Below are 25,030 nucleotides of genomic sequence, written 5' to 3' on the forward strand. Positions count from 1 at the left end.
GGGAAATCATTTTATGTCATACATAAAATGGATGCTAGTAAGTATTAAATATGTCACATTGCCATGTGACATGCTTATGACATACTGAAGAGTTTTCCAGTGGTAAACAGGCAGCTTGTTTAAAGTAAAAAAAAGAAAATGAAAATTCTAAGCTGAGCCCCACAGATGAAAGGGGAACACACCTTGGAAAAATACTAGACATAAAATGGAAAAAACATTTCTTCATTGTATTCCTGGTGCCTGGCACTACAGTAGGCACTCAACAAATATTTTTGAGAGAAGGCTGAGTCATCTTAGGAGACATTAATATATTAGAGGCATTTGTGATCTGATCACCTAAGGTCAGAGAGGTCTGAGACAATTAATTAGGACAGGCCAATTCTCTAATCTAGAGAAATTGCAGAGTTTTGTTTTGTTTGATTTTTTAAATCCAATGAAAAGATTTAGCAAAAATTTCAAGAAATTTAGAGTGTGAAGCATATAGTATATGTAATTGGTGATCTGTCAGCTGTAGTTTGATGCTAAAGGCAGTTTAAGAGAATATGACCTGTGCAAGGAACTTAGCCCCACTCTGTTGTAGGCTTATAAAATACAATAAAAGATCACTGTCTAAAAGCAACTTATCATAGAAAAATTACATATAAACTTTATTTGTACATTGTAACCCTAATATGTAAATTTAAAAATTGGAAATTTGGAGTCCAATCCATTCTGTTTTTGCATTACACTCCATGCAATGCAATTAGGAGTCCTAGAATTCCTATGAATATAGTTGGAGAACCATTGTACTAGGAGATATTTTGGTGGAAACTATGTGGAGAATATTATGCTAAGGGAAATAGGCCAGGCAGAGAAAGACATGGTCTCACTTATATGTGGAATCTAAAGAACAAAATAAACTGATGAACAAAATAGATCCAGTGGCATAGAAGCATGGAACAGATTGACAAATCTCAAAGGAAAGGGGGGGGAGGATGAACCAAAAAGTTTATATGCAAAAATGCATAACCATGGATGCAGATAATAGTGTAGTGAAGGCCTGGGGAGGGGGGTGGGTGTGGGCTAAAAGGGGTCAATGGGGGAAAAATGGGAACATCTCTAATTCTTTCAACAATAAAGATTTTTTTTTAAAAAAAGAACTCCTTTGGGTGGGAAAATGATGAAAGTTGGATAATATACTATAGTTACCGCATGCTGAGTGTATATCTACTTTATCTAGGTACTTTATAGAGTTTATCTTGTTGCTGTGTTAAGTATCATTTGCCCCTTTTCAATGAGAAAGCTGAGTCTCAGACAGGTTAAGTTGCCCAAAGTCACTCAAATGCTGAATGCACCCTGTGCACTTTTGACTCCACCAAGCTGCTTAAAAAATGTCCCACCAAAGGAACAGGCATCTCTTCCTGCATACATTTTCTGGGGTATTCTTCTATTAAACAAGGCTTTGTGATCCTGAGGGATTTAGGTACTTACAAGTAACTCTTTTCTCCCAGAGAGATTGAACATTTAGTGTGTGGGTAAGGTGGGACATGAACTTTAGGGCCCTAAGCCCATTATTAAAAGCAAAACCTTCTTGTGGAACATTTTAGACACTGATATAAAACCCCTTATGAAGCAGAGCTGTTGTCTGGGGCTTGATTCACCACATTCAACTTTCCTCCCACCATTCCACAAAAGTTCCAGAATAAATTCAGATATATCACATGATCAGTAAAGATGATTATGTATCAAAATCCATAGAATTATACACCACCAAGGGTGAAACCTAATGTAAAGGTCTTTATGAACTTTGTTAATAATAGTGTATCAATATTGGTTTATCAATTATAACAAATGCAGCACATTTGCTAATGCTAATAATAGGGGAAACTGTGGGTGGGATTGGGGTTGGAGAGTATATATTTGGGAATGCCCTGTGCTTTATGCTCAATTTTTCTCTAAATTTAAAATTTCTCTAAAATTATAGTTTATTAATTTTTTAAAAGTTAGTTGTTTCCTGTATTAACTTATAGAACATTGCAAAGTGTATATTTAATAAAAGAAAAAATTAAAGTCAAGAAAATCCAACTCTGGAATTTACTTACCGTCTAGTCCCTTAGCACGCAAAACATACAGTTTCTGTCACATTCACAGAAACTGGCCAGTGACAGGCTGCATTCCAGGTCCAACGATGGGGGTTTAGTGGAAGAAACTGTAAGAGAATTAGCAGGTTGGTGCAACATGAATGGACTCCCCATGAGACCCTGAATGACTTGGTATAGGTTCCTCAACGTACAGGTATAGGTACTGACAGAATGGTAAACTCAAATAGACAGAACTATGTGTGGGTACTGTATTTACCAGGATGTAAGGTTACCAGGGTTAGTGGCTCACATAAAAACTCTCTGCACAACTGGGGCAGAGAGAGCTTCAATTCTTTCTAGAACACTAGTCCTTACTGTAGAAGCAGAGCAGACACTTCCTTCCCATATTGACTCAAATGCCACCTTCTCAGAGCTGTATTCACCAACCACCCAATCTAGAATGCAAACTCTCCATTCCCACCAACTCTTTATTCCCTTTCTCACTTTTTCTTTCTTTCTTTTTTCCCCTCAATGCACTTATCACCATTTAGCATACTATATATTCTACTTGACTTTGTTTATTGTTTCCTCACAGCACTAGGGTAAGTACTAGAAGGTCAGAGATTTTGCTTTTACTGTTGTATCCCCAGACCCTAGAGCAGTATCTAGCATTTAGTATGCCTTCCATACATATTTGTTGAATTGAATAAATGAACTAACACTTGGAGGAACAGGGTCTAATAGGAAAGTGTGCCAGCAGCCCAGGTCATGGAGAACTGAACAGTGACAGCTCTGATAAATGCAAGTGTCAGAGTACATGAAAAGTACTTATAAATAGAACCATTAGAGTTTAAGTCATCCTGCTCTACCTCCCTTGGCCTTTGCATTAGCTTTCTCAATGAATTAATTTATTTTTTAATCCTCACCCAAGGATATTTTTTCCATTGATTTTTTAGAGAGTGGAGAAGGGGAGGGGGAGAAACAGCAATGTGACAGAGACACATTGATTGGTTGCTCCCCACATGTGCTCTGACCAGGGCCAGGAATCAGGCCTGCAACCAAGTTATGTGCCCTTGACTAGGAATTGGAATCAAACCTGAGACCCTTCAGTCAACTGGCCAACACTCTAACCACTGAGCCAAACCAACCAGGGCTTTCTCAATTTATTTTTGATACATTGCATTGGGTCATTGCCTACTACCAGTGAGAAGAGAGTTGGAGATAGAACAATGGTCAACAGGATTGGTTGATAGGACTGTAATCCTGGTAAAACTCAATGGAGGCTTGACCAAAATAGCTTTTTGATTGAAATTAAAGCCTTGGTTTTTTCCCCTTATGGTTAACAAAATAAGGGTGACCAGTTGGCCACTTAGGACAACTGCTAAATAGAGAGTTTATGTGATATACTAGGTAGAGTTTACCATTTCAAGGTTTTCTCTGTTGCTGTACCAAAAAAAGAAATAACTAGCTGAAACCACTTAAGCACAGTAGGAAACATAAAAACAAATGCACCCCCAAATGGTAAGGAATTTACATAGGGTTCCCACGACACATCATCCAAAATCAACAGTGTGGTGTAGCTGAATGTTATTAAAGCTCACTAGCTATACATTCCCATGACATGACTCAGTGACTCTCCATTTCCTGCCTACACTTCCTTTAGCTCTGGACCTCACTGTGAGCTTGGCTTTCATGTGTAGCAATGCTAACTATTTCTAGCTCAGCTCCTGTAGGCCATAAAAAGTGTCCAGAGAATATATGACAGAAGTAAGAATAAAATCAGAAGTCAATTTGTTTCCCCATTTCATCAATCAAAATATATATTACTTAAAACTTTGGAAAGAAGAACTTGTATTTTACATTAGAGAATTGTTATGGAAATGCTAACTTAAACAGTATGTGCTCCTCTAACTAGGTACTATTTGAAAAACTCTCAATGATAAATTATAAATATTTACAGTGGCAGCTTGACCTAAGTTAAAGGATTGAAAGACTTCAACACTTTCTTCATGTGGATCACTTATTTTCTTATTGGTCTTGAGTGAAATATTTAAATATCTGTGTCTCAGTTTTCCTGTCTTCTAAACAGGATAGAAATGTTTACTGTGTATATATTACTGTTGAATAAAGCTGGTAGGTAGCAGGAGGAGGTGAGGGATAGTTTTGAATTGTTTTGTATTATTCTCTGTGTTCCACCCTTCTCCTATAATGGATGATTTAAATCAGTTTTCATCTCGAACTGTATTTCCATTTAATATTTTTATTGTGTATGTATTTATTTTTATTGTTTTGTTAATTTTAGGAAAAGATAAATGTAAAATAAAAAAATTCAATAGCATAGTAAGTATATTTCCACCTAAAACAATGCTCCTTTATTATTTACTAATATTATAACATTAATAATTAAATATTTTGAATAATTAATGTTTTCAAAATATCCTCATGGTAAAAACTTCCTTTTAGTGTCATTCTTAATATGTAAATCTCTCTAACACATCATCTTACCTGAATATACAATTTCCCTTCCTCTTATACACAATATTAATATAATTATTCAACTACTCATATCAGACAAGTGTCATATTAATTCCTTTACATGGAATCACCTGTAAGCCCAGGTATATATATTACAGTTTTGTGTTAAGCACCCAAATGGATTCCCATGTTTGTTAACTCTCTGTGCAATACCTAAGACAGTGGTATACAAACAGAAGAATGCTTTTAAATTTCATAATGCTGTTGGTACTGCTGATAATATAGTTTCTGCATACTTAGCACTGTTTTTAAATAAGAAAGAAATATAAGCCTTTTGTTAATATCAAATGGCAAACTTTGAACTTTATTATATTTTTGATTTTTAAATTTCTACACAGTCTCATTTCAGGATAAATTTTGGCTCTTTGAACAACTGTTTTGTTTCTAATATCCTACAAGTATCATGTTTCTCAACTAAACCCCAGATATATATATGAAACAGATGTTTTCTAAAAGAAATCTATTTGAGGTTATTTTCACACCAGATTTCCTTTGTGGTTATTCTTTTATTGCAAGAGTAATAGACCTTGGTTTTCCTTACAAACTTTTAAAAGAATATAAAAAACATGCATAGCTTAATTAGAACGGCCTCAAATGCATCCCATCATATTCTGAGACCTTTAAGTTTTCAAAATCATTAATCTAATTGCTGTGTTGGAAAAACCAACCTAGTGTATGTCTTCATGCTAAATGTATGTTGCTAGTGTTACATGCTGAACACTCAGAAATAACCAACACACAATCTACTTCCTTTTTATGAAGACTAAATGTATAGTTTGTCTCTGAATAATATCAGTTGCCTTGAGGACTAAAATAGTCTCAAATTCTCTCTACCATAACTCAGCCTGACATTTCATTTCCGCTATCAGCCAAAAGAGTTGAAGCTCAGCTTTTACTGTCTATTACCTTGGGCAATCTCCATGTTGATAAAGAAGTGAGAATGGTTTTCCAAGTTCATAAAAATATTCAGTAAACATGTAGGAATACTAGTTTGTAGTGTTAAATCACAGCTAAAACACCAAGTCATCCCACTTATTTATCTTTACATTGATCTACTTATCTTGTCTTTTCAGCATGCAAGCATTTCAAGTTCATTTGGTGGCCAATTAGCTAAGTTGTTAATTTTATGTATCATCTGCTATAAAGACCACCATCAGCCTTTCCTGCTCTGTTTATAGCTAATTACCATGGCTTCACACCCACCAAGCTACAAGTATGTGGACCGCTGTCTCCTTATAGGCCCATGAGCCCCACTCACAATGGAGAGGCTTTGGTTTGGTGAAGATGGAGTTAAGTGTGTGAGGGTTTCCTGGAGTGTATAACTCTTGAAACTGAAATAATAAACTATTTGGTGATATGTGGTTATTTTTGTGGTTCAAGTATGTTACTTTAGCAGCATGGGAGTTGATAAATATAGATATACAAATCTCTGAAATATGAAATGATGAATCCTTTCATTGTGTGCATCAATAACAACCAAATTTTACTAACATAAGTCATTGAAAGAGTGTCCAATAAAAAAGAGCTGTGGTAACAACAAAACAATTTTAGTAAAACCAACTAGAATGCCACTGATACTTGCATGTATCTGAAGTTATATATATATATATTTAATCTTTATTGTTGAGAGTATTCCAGATATACCCTTTTCCTCCCATTGCCCCCCTCAACCCAATTCCCACCCCACCCCAGTCTTTCACCACCCTATTATCTGTGTCCTTGGACAATGCATATATGCATATAAATTCTTTGGTTGATCTCTTTCCACCCTCCCCTCTTCTTTCCCTTTGAGATTCATCAATCTCTTCCATGTTTCCATGCTACTGATTTTATTTTGTCAGTTTATTTTGTTAATTAGATTCCACATATCAGTGAGATTAGTGATATTTGCCTTTCTCTGATTAGCTTATTTTGCTTAGCATAATGCTCTCCAGGTCCTTCCATGCTGTCTCAAAGGATAATAGATCCTTCTTTTTTTTACAGCTGCATAGTATTCCATTGTGTAAAGTTTTAAAAGCATCTAGTTCTTTGTAAATAGAAAAATAACATTTGCTCTCTATCCATAAGCCAACATAAAACATTTACAAGCACAGTATGACAACTTACATGCTTCAATTGCAGGAGTTTGGAATTTTCCGCTGCTAATTTTATACTCTGAGTGAAATGTTACTCCAATACTGATGAGAAGGTTACAATGGAAATGATACAGATGGGAGTTAAATAGATCAAAATTCAAATTTCTTTAATAGTTTTCATTAAGGATTCTTAGAGTCTTTTATTTCAGACATTTTTGTATGTAATGAATCTGATATTTTAAAATATTTGCATTTTTGTGGTGATCAAGAGATATGATAATAACTCAGATATCTACTAGTATAACCGGGGAAAAAAAAGATTGGTTTTAGGTATGAAATATCAGCCATAATATTAAGTGAGTCTAAATGCTTTTTATTAAAGGAATTCAAATAATACACATAAAATGACCATTTCAAATAACATTCTTTCAAGATGAAAGGCAAATAATTCCTGTATTAAATAAAAAGTGCTGAAAATTACAGAGAAAGATAGTGATAAATTAAAAGTAAAGATTACATATAGCTGTGATCCAAATGATATAATATAAAAATTGTGAACAAGACATTATTATACCTCCTTCATATTTTCATATGCATATTTTCATTGAGAGGGTAACTAGTCTCAAATTCTTTCTACTGCAAATAAACTATTTTGAGTATATTGCAGTTCAAATTCTAGCTCATTAATGAACCTCAGAAATTATTTAGTCCAAACTCTTATTTTTATGGATTACAAAAGTGAGGCTGAGAGAAGTTAAGTGACTTGAATAAGTTTACAAATATTTAGCATGAAAGTAAGGACAAGAACTCAGGCTTCCTGAAACCTTAGACTGCCATCTTTTCATTCTAATTTTATTATTTAACATTTAAAATTAATTATGCAATATTTTAAAAAGTCAAAATAAAGCTAAGAATTAGAAAATCACCTGAGAAGGGAAATGAGATAGACAATTTTCTACAATTCTGCATAGTTATATGTATTATAACTTTTCTATGCATCTGGTGTCCAACTCACATCCTTTAACTATGTGCCTTTTTAATTATTAGCCTTAACAGTACCTGAAAATAATATTTTAGAGATAGTCAATGAAAAGTTTTGCTTTCTGCTAAATAAATCCATTCTGGGTGCTCTTTGGCTCATTACTTCTTGAGACAGGTTGATTCAGTGCTTGATGAAATCTTTTCTGCCTCAGACTGTGAGGGCTTCTTCTAACAATTCATTTATATATTTGGCAGTAAAAGGAATCAAGTGATGCCAAGTGTTAATAAAGTAGAACCAATTTTAGCAAGGGTTCTATCATGAAGGCAGCATCACTCATGAAGTTAAGCAGTGAGATAGAAAATTCTAGTCATAAATCTAGTTTCTAACTTCATATTATAGAGACACTGATTTTCTTTCTGTTAAGTTTGTATGATGAGGACAACAAACTTGTTTAAAGAATTATAGAATGATGCTTCAATATGAATGTTATAATCATAGGATTCTCGCTCTTTAGGGAAAACAGTAGTAACAATTGGAAAAAATGTTAAGAAAAATACAACCTGAAAACAAAAACAATAAACCCCTCACCATTTCCCTCTTCTACCTGTCTTAATTCCCTTTGAAATTTTTCATATGTCTTCCTAAAAATAAATTACATCAGGGGATGAGAGCTATAGTTATTCTGTTTGAGATATGGCTAGAAAGATCCTACTTCTGAGACAGTCCTTCAACTGAAGCCTGCATCTTGGTCTGCCTCAAAGAAAGTCTGCTCTCCAAATTTGGCTCATGGCAGTTGGGGTGTTTGGTTAGAAATAAATGGAGAAAGACCAACACTCCCTTTCTAACTATGTGAATCTACAATTAATGTTTGTTGATCTTGCAAGTATGCACTGAGAAGTAAATGAATGGAAAGGAGGAAATTAATATTGAGTGTTCTATATGTGGCAAGCAGAACATTAAGTTTAACAATTATGATACCATTATATCATTTGTACAAAAGGGCCCTGACTTTCTACAAATGTGGAAACTGAGGCTTAGGAAAGTTAAAAAATCCAACATTAATTATTTGACAAATGGTATAGCAGAATTCAAAATTGGGTTTCACTATTCCTAAAAATCAATTTAGTAGGTAATTAAATAAGTAATAAAAAAATTAACACATAATTAACTCACAAGTGTTTTTAAAGAAAGTAATTTCATGAAAAAGAAATTTCGTATACTTTAATGCAAAACTAAATATTTTAACAGGGAAAAAAATTGTTTAGTGTTTTCAATAGATATAAAAAATACCAAAACATTATTATCCCTTAAAGTTATTCTTAAGCAACAGAACATTTTAAATGAAAGTAGGACAATTTTTAAGTTTGTTTGGCAAAAATGTTTTCCAAGGATCAATATTTCCTGACTTAACTGCTTAAGTTAAACTGACTTTTTCTGTCTCAATTCTCATAGAAAATTCAGAACAGAATAGTCCAGGTCTAGGTTGACATTAACAGTAATAATGACAGAAAAGACAGATAAAAATCAGGAGACTAGCCGAAAATAGCAGTTCAAGTTAATGGGTCCTTTTATGGTGGATCTCAATAAAAAGTCTTTATTTCAATTCTTAAAGAACAGCTGTGGGGTTGGGAAGATGGTGGCACTGTGAGAAGTAGCAGAGTGCCCTTGCTCCCAGCTAGGGACTCAATTTACAGCTAAAATACTCTGTAAAGAGCTTGGAAAAACAAGAGAAATATACCTGAATGGACATAGTTTGAGTAGAGAGCACTGAAAAAACATCATAGAGTCTGTACCCATACAATAGCTCACACAATATGGTTGGGGCTGAGACACAGTTAGCCAACCTGTAAGGAGAGTCCTCTCAAGGACGAGTCAACAACAATCTAGACCCAATCACAATAGGAGAACCCAAAGAATCCACAAAAGAGGCTACCACAATTGGGACATGCCTAGAACAAATAGCTCAGAAGTATAAGGAAAACACACGTCTGGGCCCCACTGGACACAAACTATAAAATCACATCCCACAAGACTGGAAGACAGTAAATATATCTAATACATTGATACAAACACTAAAAGCCACCACAATGGAGAGACAAAGAAACAACCCCAAACTAAAGAAAAGGGAAAATGGCCTGAAAAAGAACATTTTTGATGAGCTAGACCACTCTTGATGAGATAGAGTTAAGCAAATTATCAGAAATGGTGTTCAGAGTAATACTTATAAAGATGTTCAAGGAAATTAATGAGAACAAGAACTTAATGGAAATGGCCAGGAACTTGGTGAAAACATGAAAAAAAAGAGCTAGGTATGATAAATACGAGGTAGATAGTAGTGAAGAATACTATGTCTGATATCAAAAATACACTGGAAAGAGTTAAAAGCACAATCAATGAAGCAGAGGATAGAATAAGTGACTTAGAAGATATGGTAGAAAAAAACACTCTGTCAGAGCAGCAAAAAGAGAAAACACTTAAAAAGCATGAGGACAGTCTAAGGGAGCTTTGGGACAAGAAGCAAAACAGCATTCACATCATAGGGGACCCAGAGGGGGAGGAAAGAGAGCAAAGGATAGAGAACTTGGTGGAGGAAATAATGACAGAAGACTTCCTTAGGCTGGTGAGGGAGAAAGTCGCACAAGTTCAGGAAGCACAGAGGGTTCTAAACAAGAAGGAACCAAAGAGATCCACTCCAAGACAAATCACAATTAAAATGGCAAGCATTAAGAACAAAGAATATTAAGGGGTGCAAGAGAGAAGGAAACAGTGACCTACAAGGGAACCTCCATAAGGCTGACAGCAGATTTCTCAACAGAAACTCTTCGGGCCAGAAAGGAGTGGCATGAAGTTCACAAAGTAATGAAAAGCAAGAACATGCAACCAAGATAGCTTCATCCAGCAAGGCTATCATGTAAAACTGACGGTGAAATAAAGAGCTTCCCAGACACACACAAAAAAAGGTTAAAGGAGTTCAGTACCACCAAAACCAGCATTACAAGAAATCTTAAAATATTGAGAAAAAAATACATCAACAGAAAGGGGGAAAATGGCATTAAATAAGGATATATCAACAGTAACCTTAAATGTAAACATAATAAATGGTCCAATCAAAAGACATAGGGTAGCTGAGTGGATAAGAAATGAGGACCCAAATATATGCTGTCTACAAGAGACTCCCCTGAGAGCAAAAGATTCACACAGGCTAAAAGTGAAGGGATAGAATAAAATATTCCATGCAAATGGAAAGGGAAAAAAAGCTGGAGTAGCAATACTTATTTCTGACAAAATAGACTGCGAAATAAAGACCATAACAAGAGACAAAGATGGACACCACATAATACTAAAGGGATCAATCCAACAAGAGGAAATAACCCTTATAAACACATGCACCCAGTATATGAGTACCTAAATATATAAAAAATTTCTTGGGGGACTATAAGAGGGAGATTGACAGCAACACAATCATAATGGAGAACTTTAATACCCCACTGCCATCACTGGACTGATGATCAAGACAAATAATCAACAGGAAAACATAAACCTTAAATGATACACTAGATTTAATGGATTTAATTGACACTTGCAGAACATTTCATCCCAAAGCAGCAGAATACACATTCCTCTCAACTGTACATGGAACATTCTCAAAAATAAACCACATGTTAGGGCACAAGGCAAGTCTCTACAAATTCAAGAAGATTGAAATCATATCAAGCATCCTCTCAGATCACAATGCCATGAAAATAGAAATGAACCACTATAAAAAAAAACTCAAAAATATTCAAACACATGGGGGCTAAATAGTATGTTATTACACAATGAATGGGCTACAAATGAGCTCAATGAAGAAATCAAACACTTCTTGGAAAAAACCAAAAATGAACAGAAAACAACCCAAAATTTATGGCATGCAGTGAAAGCATTCCTGAGAGGAAAGTTCATAGCAGTACAGGCCTACCTCAAGAAACAAGAAAAAGCTCTACTAAACCATCTAACACAACAATGAAAAGAACTAGAACGAGAACTGCAAGAAAAGCCCAAAGGAAGCAGAAGAAAGGAAATAATAAAGATCAGAGCAGACATTAATGACATAGAAACTAAGAAAACAACACAAAAAATCAGTGAAACCAAGAGCTGATTCTTTGAAAAGAAAAATAAGGTTGATACACTTTTAACCAGACTCACCAAGAACCAAAGAGGACCCAAACAAAGTCAAAACTGAAAAAAACCTATATTACAACCAACCCAACACAAATACAAAGGATTTTAAGAAAATACTATGAGCAACTATATGCCAACAAACTGGACAACATGGGTGAAATGTACAAATTCCTAGAAACATTCAACCCTTCAAAGCTGAATCAGCAAGAGGCAGAAAACCTCTTCCTGATAACGACTAATGAAATTGAAGCAGTAATAAAAAAATTCCCAGCAAACAAAATTCCTGCACCAGATTGATTTACAGGCGAGTTTTCAAACATTCAAAGAATTAACACCTATTCTACTCAAACTGTTCCAGGAAATTCAAGAGGAGGGAAAACTCCCAAACTCTTTTTATGAAGTCAGCATCATCCTAATCCCAAAACCAGATAAAGACACCACAAAAAAAGAAAATTATAGGCCAATATCCCTGATGAACATAGATGCTAAAATCCTCATTAAAATATTAGCAAACCGGATCCAGCAATACATTAAAAAGATCATACACCACAACCAAGTGGGATTTATTCTGGGGATGCAAGGCTGGTATAACATCTGCAAATCAATAAATGTGATACATCACATTTAAAAAATGGACAAAAATCATATAATTATATCAGTTGATGCAGAAAAAGCATTCGACAAAATCCATCACCCATTTCTGATAAAAACTCTCAGCAAAGTGGGAATAGGGGGATCATACCTCAACATAATAAAGGCCATATATGACAGACCTACAGCCAAAATCATACTCAATGGTCAAAAACTAAAACCATTTCCCTTAAAAACAGGAACAAGACAGGGATGTCCACTTTCACCACTCTTATTCATCATAGTACTGGAAGTCCTTGCCACAGCCTTCAGACAAGAAGAAAACATAAAAGGTATCCAAAATGGAAAGGAGGAAGTAAAACTGTCATTATCTGCAGATGACATGATATTACATATAGAAAACCCTAAAGACTCCATCAAAGTACTACTAGATTTAATAAATGAATTTGGCAAGGTAGCTGGATACAACATCTGGAAATCAATGGCGTTTTTATACACAACAATAAACTCTCAGAAAGAGAAACTAAAAAAGCAATACCATTTACCATTGCAACTAAAAAAATAAGATACCAAGGAATAAACTTAACCAAGGATTTAAAAGACTTGGAAAACTACAGGACAAAGAAAAATAAATAGAGGAAGATATAAACAAATGGAAGAATATACCATGCTCATGGATTGAAAGAATTAATATCATTAAAATGTCCATATTGCCCAAAGCAATTTATAGTTTCAATGCAATTCCTATTATAATACCAACAGCATATTTCACAGAGCTAGAACAAATATTCCAAAAATTTATATGGAACCAAAAGAGACACCAAATAGCCGCAGCCATCTTTAGAAAGAAGAACAGAGAGGGAGGGATCACTTTACTAGATATCAAACTGTGCTACAAAGCTGTTGTAATCCAAACAGAGGCCCCAAAATAGATCTACACAGTTTTGGTCAGTTAATATTTGACAAAGGAAGCAAGAGCATACAATGGAGTAAAGACAGTCTCTTCAATAAATGATGCTGGGAAAACTGGACAGATACATGCAAAAAAAAATGAAACTAGACCACCAACTTACACTGTACACCAAAATAAAGTCAAAAAGGATAAAAGACCTAAATGTAAGTCACAAAATCATAAAAATCCTGGAAGAAAACATAGGCAATAATGTCACAGACATCTCACATAGTGGAATTTTCACTGATATATTTCCTTGGGCAACAAGAATAGAAGAAATACTAAACAAATGGGACTACATCAAACTAAAATCCTTCTGCACAGCAAAAGAAATCATCCTGGAAATACAAAGGAAACCCACAGTGTGGAGAACATATTTGCCAAAGTTTATCTGATAAGGGGTAATCTCCAAAGTATACAAAGAACTCATACTACCTCAACAAGAGAAAAACAAACAGTCCAGTTGAAAAATGGCAAAAGACCTGAATATACACTTCTTCAAAGAGGACTTACTGATGGCCAAGAGACATATGAAAAAATGTTGAAGGTCGCTAATTATCAGAGAGACACAAATGAAAACCACAGTGAGGTAGCACTTCACACCTGCCAGAATGGCTACCATCAACAAATCAACAAATGACACACGTTGGCAAGGATGTGGAGAAGGGGGAACCCTAGTACACTTCCGGTGGGAATGCAGACTGGTGCAGCCACTATGGAAAACAGTATGGAGGTTCCTCAAAACATTAAGAATGAAACTGTCTTTTGACCCAGTGATCCCACTTTTAGGAATATATCCTAAGAGCCTTGAAACACTAATCAGAAAGAATACACGCACCCCTGTGTTCACCGCAGTGCAATTTACAATTTCTGAGATCTGGAAACAGCCCAAGTGCTCATCAGTAACTGAGTGGATACAAAAGTTGTGGGACATTTACACCACTGGATATTATGCAGCTGTAAAGAAGTATGGCGTACCCATTGGGACAGTATGGATGTACCTGGAGAATATTATGCTAAGCAAAATAAGCCAAAGAGAGAAAGACAAACATCACATGATCTCACTTATATGTGGAATCTAAAGAACATAATAAACTGATGAACAGAGTAGATTCAATGACATGGAAGCATGCATCAGAGTGACGAATCTCAGAGGGTAGGAGGGTAACAGGTGGGTGGAGGGGAAGAGATTTACCAAAGAATTTATATGCAAATTTGAATAATCCAAGGACACAGACAATGGTCTGGTGAGGGACTGGGGAGAGGGTTGAGGTGGGGTGGAATGGGTAAATGGGGAGAAAAAGGGACATCTGTAACATTTTGAACCATAAAAAAAAAAAAAAAAAAAAAAAAAAGCAGCTGTGGGTCTCTAACTGTGGTAGGCAGATCCATAGTTAGGTCTCTGAGTTCTTTCAGGAGGTCGGTGAGATAAAAATTATTGTCTTCGTAATGCTAAGATGTTAATTGCCTTATTCACTATGTTAATATTTGTGCTGATGGTGCAAAACAATTGTGAGTAAAACTATTGGTACTTTAGCACAAGTGATCCCAGACTATATCAATAGACACTGTACTTCAATGCCATGCACTAGCAGGGGAAAAGCGAAGTGCAAGTTTCATTTAAGAATGTCCTTTAAGACGGAGCAAAAATTGTTTATTTTATTAAATCTCAACCCTTAGTATACATGTTTTAAATATTCTGTATGATAACATTTGGAATTAAGCAAAAAACATTCTATTGCATAGGAAAATATAATGGTCAGCTTGAGGAAAAGCATGGTTGAGAATCAAGTTCAACTAGATGCTTTTCCCATGGAGGAACATTTTTACTTGAATGAACAACTGACAGACTGCACTTATGAGATTTAGGTATTTGAAAGACAAAAATTAACAAAGTGAGACTGTCACTTAAAAAAAAGTGATAGTATTAGTTGCCAAGGATAAAATTCAAGCTTTCAAGAAAGAATTATAATTTTGGAAAATGTGTATCTACTACTATGAGCTTTACAGCTTCCAAATAATTAAAGACTTTATTGAGAGCTGTGTAATGTAAATGAATGTCTTTAAAAATATATGTTATGTAATGAAATGTGTCAATATTTGAAAGATTTGCATAACCAACATTTTCCAAATAACCAAGGCATGACCTTACAAAATTATGAATGGGTAAAAGATACATTCAAACTGCAAACTTGACCAAAGAATTTTAATGTAACAGAATATGTAAAGACCTTTGATATGTTTTCAATTTCTACATGTCCAGGTCTTTACCACATTATTATCTGTGTCCATGGGTTATGCATATCTGCTATGAGTCCTCTGGTTAATCTCTCCTCACCCACTCCACCCCCCTTCCCTCTGAGATTTATCAGTCTGTTTCACGTTTCAGTGTCTCTGGATCTGTTTTGTTCATCAGTTTATTTTGTTCATTAGATTCCACATATGAGTGAGATCATGTGGTACTTGTCTTTCTCTGACTGGCTTATCTCTCTTAGCATAATACTTTCCAGGTCCCTCCATGCTGTCCTAAAGGGTAAGAGATCCTTCTTTTTAACATCTGCACAGTATTCCATGGTGTAAATGTCCCACAGCCTTTTTATCCACTCATCTACTGATGGGCACTTGGACTGTTTCCAGATCTTAGCTATTGCAAATTGCGCTGCTATGAACATAGGGGTGCATAAATTCTTTCACATTTTTTAAGGAATCTCCATAACTGTTTTCCACAGTGGCTGCACCAGTCTTCATTCCCACCAGCAGTGTACCAGGGTTCCCTTTTCTTCACATCTTCACCATTACTTGTCATTTGTTGATTTGTTGATGGTAACCATTCTAACAGAAGTGTGGTGGTACCTCATTGTCATTTTAATTTGCATCTCTCTGATGATTAGTGACTTTAAACATTTTTTCATGTTTCTTAACCATCTGTGGAGAATTGTTTATTTAGGTCCTTTGCCCATTTTTTAATTGGATTTTTTGCTTCCTTTTGTTACGTTGTATGAATTCCTTATGCCTTTTGGATATTAACCCTTTATCAGATGTATCATTGGCAAATATGTTCTCCCATTAGAGTGGGCTCCCTTTGTACTTTGTTGATGGTTTCTTTTGTTCTGCAGAAGCTTTTTATTTTGATGTAGTCCCATTTGTGTATTTTTTCCTTTGTTTCTCTTGCCCTAGGAGATACATTAGCAAACATTTGCTACAAGAGATGTCTGAGATTTTGCTGCCTATATTTTCTTCTAGGATTTTTATGGTTTCATGACTTACTTTTAAGTCTTTTATCTATTTTGAGTTTATTCTTGTTAATGATGTAAGTTGGTGGTTTAGTTTCACTTTTTTGCACCTATCTGTCCAATTTTTCCAACACCACTTATTGAAGAGACTGTCTTTACTCCATTGAATGTTCTTGACTCCTTTGTCAAATATTGATTGAGTGTAATGGCTTGGGTTGGTTTCTTGGCTCCGTTCTGTTTCATTGTCTATATGCCTGTTTTTGTGCCAGTATCAGGCTGTTTTGATTACAGTAGCTTTGTAGTATAGCTTGATATGGCCAGTGAGGTTTTTAAACAAATAATTTCTTCCAATGACAGGTCAGAAAGTACTTGTTCTCTTTGTCTAGCATTAAATAATTGCTATGAACCTGGGCTCATTCACTATTGTGGTTGGTCTTCTCTCCTTTTTCCAAATGGAAGTTTGATTTTTTGTTTGTTAATTTTCACCCCAGGATATTTTTTCCCATAGGATATTTTTTTAGAGAGTGGAAGGGAGGGAGCAGTGGTCAAAGATAGAGGAAGAGAGAGAGAGAGAGGAGAGAAACATCAATGTGAAAGAGACAAATCAACCTGTTACCTCTTGCACATGCCCCAGACCAGGTCTGGGATCAAACCTTCAATCCAGGTATGGCTCTGGACCAGGAATCAAACCTGTGACCCTTTGGTGTGAGGGCCAACATTCTAACCACTGAGCTATGCAGAGCAGAGCTCCAAATGCAAGTTTTATTGTAGCAATAGTGTCTTCTCTCTGCCATTGTAAACCAGTAGTGTTAAATATATTATTTTGCCACATTTTACCCAGACAGGAGGAGCTATAAATGCCATAACTTAGACATTCTGGAATTAAAGTTGAAAGTAGTAACTAAATGAGCCTAAAGGTTGTCTTCCTTTAGAGTGAAAGTAGGGGTAATTTTCCTTATGGGTGAATTTGCATTGTATCAGCCAGGACTATTTAGGGAGTTGTATGAATGGGGAAGAAGGTAAATACCCATGCTGGGCAGGCAAGGGGTGGAAATGTAATGGAAGACGTCCTTCACCTATGTTTTGTTCAGCCTGAAATCCCTTTGAAAACTATCTCTTCCCCTCCTGAATCGAAGTAGTTTGGGTCCCAGCAATCCTATCTCCTTTCCTTTAGCTAGGAGTGGGCACATCCCAGGAGTCTGACCAGTTGCTCCATTTTTTCAGCCACAATGATTAAGTCCAGGAATGGTCACATGAACAAAGCCAGGCCAATAAAAGCTCTCCTTGGGACTGTTGTTGAAGCTTTTGAAAATTAGACTTTTGCTTTTTTTTCTTAGAATTCCAGCTACTAGTACAATGCAAACCCAGAAGTGTTGCTAACCATTTTTGCTGCATTGTGGAGGAAGCCTGACCAATCTTCAGCAAATACTTGATTTATTAAAGCAGAGAGTTGAGTGAAAGAGTCTCATTTTGAGCTTCTGGATTTTGCGATACCTAAAACTAGACAGATAAGTTCTGGTTTCCAAAACTATTTGAGTTAACATATACCTTTCTGTGATAAAATGAGTCTGAGTTAAGTTTCTGTCACTTTCAAGCAAAAGAATCCTAATGACAACAACTAAAGTGATTTTTAATTAATTTTCTTTCAAAGAGAAATAATTTAACTACCACATAAAACAATGATTTCTTTTTAAAAAAAACTGATGTATTTCTGGAGTTCGGTATGTATTTCTGTCTTCAAGAGAGAAATCATTGATTAAAGAATATGTGGCAGACCAAAACATCACTGTAGCCTGAGGTGGCATTAGGAGGTAACTAAGGTCACTAAAATCTGAGACCATGGACAAAGTGGTGAGAACCAGTCATTTATTATTTATACCCTACTTACATTCAAAAGAGTTTTGTGTCTCTTTGCAATAAAAGGCATCATGTAATAAAACTACTGAAGCACGTTACAAGTAGAAAGGTCCAAATTACAAAGTGAAGAAGGAGAAAAATGAGCTGAAAGTCCTAGGTAAAGGTTCTCTACCAGAACCAAGTACAAAAGTTGTCTCTGAGCTTCTGAAAAGGAAAAGCAAAATGGGTACTGAAAAGTTCTATAGCATGCTATCTTAATGAAGGAAAATAGTTAAAAAGAGATTATTTCATTTCTAGAACTGAGTCTAGAAATAACATATTACCTAGCACTTCATACAGTAACACTAACTAATATAATTGTCTTTAACAGAAGCTTCATACGAGATTCAGAAATGTTATTTTTACAGCAATTATAGAGAAAAAAACTTACTCTTAATTAAAGCTCAGAGGCCCTTGTTAAGGTACAAATCTAAGAAGGCAATTCTGAGGGAGGGTTAAAATACACATGATCTGTTCTTGGTCACGTTGCTTGATATAGGAGCAGATTTTATAGTGTTCTAGGTGAAGGTAGCATGTCCTTTAAGACCACCCCCCACAATCATCCTTTGACTCATAAAAGCTCCTAATAAAGATTACACAACAAACCACTAGAAACTAAAGACTAAGATTAATCACAGGAAATTAAGTGCCTAAAGCAGATTGCTGACTGAAAGGATATTTACATACACTATAAACCCTTTAGGTGAGCAAACTTTCACAATGAAAGTCAAAGTCTTATTTGCATTTCTTCTAAGATGAGGAGTGATCAGTATTGTAAGAACATATGAAAAAGAGCTTTCAGGACTAAGAATCTTAGAGAAGCGATAAAGAGTCCCTAGATTCGAAGGATTAGAACAAAGAAAGGTATTTTTTAATTAATACTTTTTTTTTTTTATTACAACCATTGCTTCATTCAGTCTAGACTTCTGCATGACCTTTCTCTCCAGGTTTCCTGCTTGTAGATTTACTTCAATTCCTCCTCATTAATTACTTGCACCATGTTGATTAGTTGCCTATAGGACCTACTAAGTTCCTTAAATGTTCTAAATGAAGATAATATGTTATACTTACAAATTTTTCTCTAGGCTTCTAATTTATTTTATCTTCTGTGTTTTTTTATCTTTATTTTCATTTGTTAGTTTGTTTTTTATCCCACTGTCCTTGTTAATGCCTCCCACACTTTTTGAAATATAATCTGTCTTCCAGGTAGCAAGAGTCCTTTGGGCTATATGATATGGAATATTTATTATCTCATTCCTCCTGTTTCCACAGGGCAGGAAAGATTAGGATGGAAGGAACACTTTTCATCCCTCTACCCATCCCACACTTAGTTCTCTCTTCTGGAGAAAGGGTGACTTATCACAGAAGTTAGTCATCTACAGCTGAAAACTTGTTTTTTGTGCAACCTATATACATTTATAGTTCTATATTTCATGACACATGACTTTTATGTGAAATTCAACCTTTCATATCCATGTTATGAGTTGAATTGTGTCTCCAAATTCATGTATTAAAGTCCTAAACCTCAGTACTAAAATGAGTCCTTAATGATATAATTGGTTAATACTGGTCATACTGGAGTAGAGTAGACTTGCTAATCTAATCTGACCTGTGTCCTTATAGAAAGGGGAAATTTGAACACAGAGACATGTATACCAAGAGAAAGTCGTGTGAAGGTGAAAGCAGAGATCAGGGTGATGTTTCTACAAAGTAAGGAACACCAAAGATTGGCAGCAAACCACCAGAGCTAAGAGTGGGGCCTGGAAAAGATTTTCCCTCACAGCCTACAGAAGGAATCGCCCTGCCCACACCTTGGCCTTGGATTTCCAGCCTTCTACCTGTGAGACAACATATTTCTGATGTTTAAGCCACCCGTTCTGTGGTACTTTGTTAAAGTCATCCTCGTTTATTTCTATATTTACATATTGTTGCCCTCATGCAACAACAGAGTCGAGTAGTTGTAACAAAGACCATATGGCCTCAAAACCTAAAATATTTACAATCTAACTCTTTACAGAAAAAATATGTTGACTCCTGATTTATCTGATTGGTGAGATAGGAGAAAGGGTGACTAGGCATTTGCAATCCGTTCTCCTTGTATCTCTCCTTCTGGAGCTGCTGGTGTTTCTTCCTCAGCCCCCCTCTCTTCCATAAAGGAGGCCTGGAAATGTCCAGCTGGTCTTCCTGGGACCAGTAACTCTACTAAGGATAAAAATAAAAAAAAAAATAGAAGGGCAACTTGGGGTCCAAGGCATGTTCTCTAGTCTAGCTTTATCAACAATAAGGTTTGTATTTTGATCTCTTTCTAGCACCTATATATATTTCTCAACTGGTTTCGATTCTGGAGGAGAGATATGTGTGATTCACTGGACTTCACAAACCTCATCTTCTTTCTCCTCATAGCAAAAGAGTGTTGGAAACTTCATTTCCTTCTTGCAGTCTCTCAAAAAAGGAAGTGAATGCTGATTTATTTTTTATCATGGCCATATCTTCTCTGAATATGCAACTCTCATGATTCATTCTTAAACTCTAGACCACATAAAACCACTTGTACTAATGCTTACACAAAGTTTAGATGGTTTTTTCATGCTAAAACATTATGTATTTATACAAGTATCTGCATGTCCTTCTACAAATAGATCTAAATTGCTATAACCTTCCTCAGATTATGAACTCCTGAACAGATTTTTATTTAACTTGAGGCCTGGTTTGTTTAATGCTGTGCGAAGTAATGTGGTTTCTCTCATTAATGAAGAAGACCCTACTAATCCATTGCCAACAATTTTATTCCTGTAGGTTTATAAGGAAGAGAAGGTGGAAAAGATCATAAATAATAGTTATGTAGCTGAACAAATACTCTAAGCACTAATGAAAAAATCTAGAAATATAACTGAGAAAGAAAAATCAGTCTCTAATGTGTCCCCAATAGCTAGTCATTTACTCAAACCATTGATATAAGTAGAAAATGCCCGTTACATACAAATTCTCTCTGCCATCCCATGGAGGCAGGGCCATGAAAATTATTAAGATAAAATGAACAGTTGCTAAAGGACCTTCATTTTCAGGCAGAAAAATCTGGCTTTGATCCAACAGATGTTCACAAAGGGTAACTGGGAAAATGGAGAGAGTTTGGGGGTGGAGGGGATTGTTCCAGCAGTTGTGAATGTAGATATCTCAACTTGATAATCTAAACTATAGAATGTCTGAACTGTGGAAAGAAAAGCAGGGTAGGCCCGCAGTCTGTTGGGTGAACAGAGCTAAGGGTGTTCAAGGAAGTAATTATCCAAAGAGAAGCCAGTTGTATATAAACAGAATGGGGCATTGTTGGAGGAATGCAACAACTGGAGGAACAGCTCAAGTCTTATCACCTGGACATTTCTCTGGCTCAGCCCTTGTGGACATCTCAGGGAGAAGGGAAAACAATAAAAAGAGAGTAAAAATGAAAAGAGCAGTTTCCTTAAAGACTCTTTTGAGGGCAGTGTTTAACAACATTTGTAACAATGGAAGATAGGGTGGGAGTGGGGCAAAGGGCACTTCCCCACTCAGGGGTGACTTTGCAGCTGGAGCTCTAAGCTGCACCCAGGAACAGCCCAGAGCTGGAGCAGACAAATGAGAGAGCATAACACTTGGGCAACCTCACTATCTCTGGAGGCTTTCAGCTAATCCACAATATGGGCAGTCACAGAGGAATCATAAATTCCAAATTGGATCATAAAATAATGAAACTAGTGTGTGTCACTGTAAAATTAACAAATCCAAGTCCAAAACATATCTGAAATTCTTTCTCCAACATCCCACCCCCACCAAGATTCCTAGAGAAAAAAACACCTTGAGACCCCTAGAATTTATGATAAAAACTATAAAGCTTCTACACAGCAAAAGAAACCATCAACAAAACAAAATGGGAAGCCACTGTATGGGAGAACATATTTGCCAACGACACAGCAGATAAAGGGTTAATATCCAAAATATATAAGGAACTCATACAACTTAACAAAAGGAAGACAATCAATCTAATTTAAAAATGGGAAAAGGACCTATATAGACACTTCTCCAAAGGGGACATACAGATGGCTAAGAGACATATGAAAAAATGCTCAATAACACTAATCATCAGAGAGATGCAAATTAAAACCACAGTGAGGTATCACTTCACACCTGTCAGAATGGCTACCATCAACAAATCAACAAATGACATGTGCTGGGGAGGATGTGGAGAAAGGGGAATCCTTGTACACTGCTGGTGGGAATGCAGACTGGTGCAGCCACTATGGAAAGCAGTATGGAGTTTCCGCAAAAGATTAAAAATTGACCTGCCATTTGACCCAGTGATCCCACTTCTAGGAATATATCCTAAGAAACCCAAAACACCAATCACAAAGAACTTATGCACCTTTATGTTCATAGCAACACAATTTACAGTAGCTAAGATCTGGAAACAGCCCAAGTGCCCATCAGTAGATGAGTGGATAAAAAAGCTGTGGCACATTTACACCATGGAATACTATGCAGCTGTAAAGAGGAAGGATCTTTTATCCTTTGGGACAGCATGGAGGGAACTAGAAAGTTTTATGTTAAGTGAAATAAGCCAGTTAGAGAAAGACAAGTACCACATGATCTCACTTATATATGGAATATAATAAACAAAATAAATTGATGAACAAAGTGGATCCAGAGACATAGAAGCATGGAACAAACTGAGGGATCTCAGAGGGAAGGTGAGGAGTGGGTAGTGGGTGGGGAGAGATTAATCAAAGAATTTATATGTTTGGAAGTATAACCCATGGACACAGATCTTGGCATGGGGAAAGCCTGGGGGTGGAATGGATGCATGGTGGAAGGGATCAATGGGGATAAAAAGGGGACATCTGTAATATTCTCAACAATAAAGATAAAGTTAAAATAATAATAATAAAATAAATAAATAAATAATAAAAATTATAAAGCTGCAATTGTAATGAATGGAAGTAGAGCCTTCAAATGAGTGTGTGGTTACAACTACTGCTTCCAATTACTGGTTGCATGGTCTGGAAAACACAACTTACAAAGATATAAAAGAGGAGGGGATATGGTAGAGAGGCAAGCACTAGAGTTGTGTTAAATATTAGCTGTGTAACCTTGGTCAAGTCATTCAAATGTTACGGGCTTCAGAACCTGGACCAAAAAAGTAAAAATCTTACAAATGCCCAGACGATGTCATTGTGAAGCTCAAATGAGGTCATGTGTGAGAAAACCCTATACTTTAATAAAGTGTTATTATTTATAAGAGGTTGAGTGCACTGATTTCCAGCCGTCACCTGATGTAATAATGTATTTGTGTCTTCCAAAGCCATTTTCCAAGAAAGTAATTTTCCTCACCTCACATACATATGTCCTGAAAAAAACCTAGAGTTTGCTTGAAATTACTAGTTTTGGGATCCTCCGTGCATGCCTGTGCACGCCAAGGGGACAAAACTAGAAAAATCCACCTATAGCTGGCACAGGAGAAATGAAGGACAGAAAAGTCTTTGGGGCAGTAGAAAGCAGGGACCATAAAAATCTTGGCCTTATTTTAACATTTCTCAGAGTATAAGAAAGTCAGTGTGATCATGTTGGTAGTGATGGTTCTACTGGGAAATCTGAACTTTAAATTGCCTGCCAATCTGTATTTTGTGTGTCCAAGAAGAGCCATTTATCACTTTTATGAAGCCACCAAGAGCCCAGATCGGGGTGGGGGGAGACTAATTATTGAGCAGTACATACCCTCACACTAAATATATAGTGAGAGTAATAGGCTGAAACTTCTAAAGATGGGTAAGAAATGTTTTGATAAAACAAATCAAAGCATTCCCCTAATAGAACGAAAGCCTTCCCTCACCTCCACTAACTCTGTCTTACTAGGAAGCAACATTTAATGATACTCTTGGAAGATGAATTTTCCCTGGTAGGTGTCCCTGATAGCTCATCTCCACAGGCAGCCCTTTCCTTAGTCAATAACAATAACCACGGTATGTATGTGAGTTTAAAAATTAACAAAGCACTTCATAAAGGTAAAAATTACCTTACTGCAGAAAGGAGATTTGGGTACTCACTTAAACTCAGGGAAGTTATTATGCAGATTAGATTCAGGGAGTCCCCTTTTTCCATTAGGTTTATTCATTGGTGGGGTTTGTAAATTCATCCTATTTGAAATCCACCTTTATTTCCACTCTTATTCCAGGGACAGAGCTGCTTTTCTTACCTTAAGAAAACCAAGATCATCTTTGAATAAACTTCAAGTTCATCCTTTAATTCAAAATAAAAACTGAACTCCTTACAGCTATCTAAAATCTGACTCAGTAATTTCTACCCTACTCACACAAATCTTCCTTAATCCATCTATTTGTTGGGGATAACTGTCCAAGTAGTTGATTCTCTTATTTTCTCTCATTATTTGCTTAGTGCTCTTTCTGACTTAGATTCTATAATGAATTTGGTTATCATCAAGTCTTCCCTCCTGGGTTAGCATCTAGAGCTGCTGTCCACTAGCCACATGTAGCTACTGAGCACTTGAAGAGTGGATAATC

General features: G+C 35.9%; 1 long non-coding RNA gene across 1 annotated transcript in view; it reads right to left on the bottom strand.

Annotated features, from left to right (window-relative positions):
* LOC148093729 (uncharacterized) overlaps positions 1-25,030 on the bottom strand; it is a 102,931-nt gene that overhangs the window by 37,418 nt on the left and 40,483 nt on the right. Inside the window, exon 3 of the long non-coding RNA XR_015713988.1 lies at positions 2,082-2,188. This is a non-coding gene — a long non-coding RNA (uncharacterized LOC148093729). The remainder of the gene's footprint in view (positions 1-2,081; positions 2,189-25,030) is intronic.

The sequence above is a fragment of the Miniopterus natalensis genome, chromosome 2 (genome assembly GCF_054644295.1).
Source record: "Miniopterus natalensis isolate mMinNat1 chromosome 2, mMinNat1.hap1, whole genome shotgun sequence".
NCBI lineage: Eukaryota > Metazoa > Chordata > Mammalia > Chiroptera > Miniopteridae > Miniopterus > Miniopterus natalensis.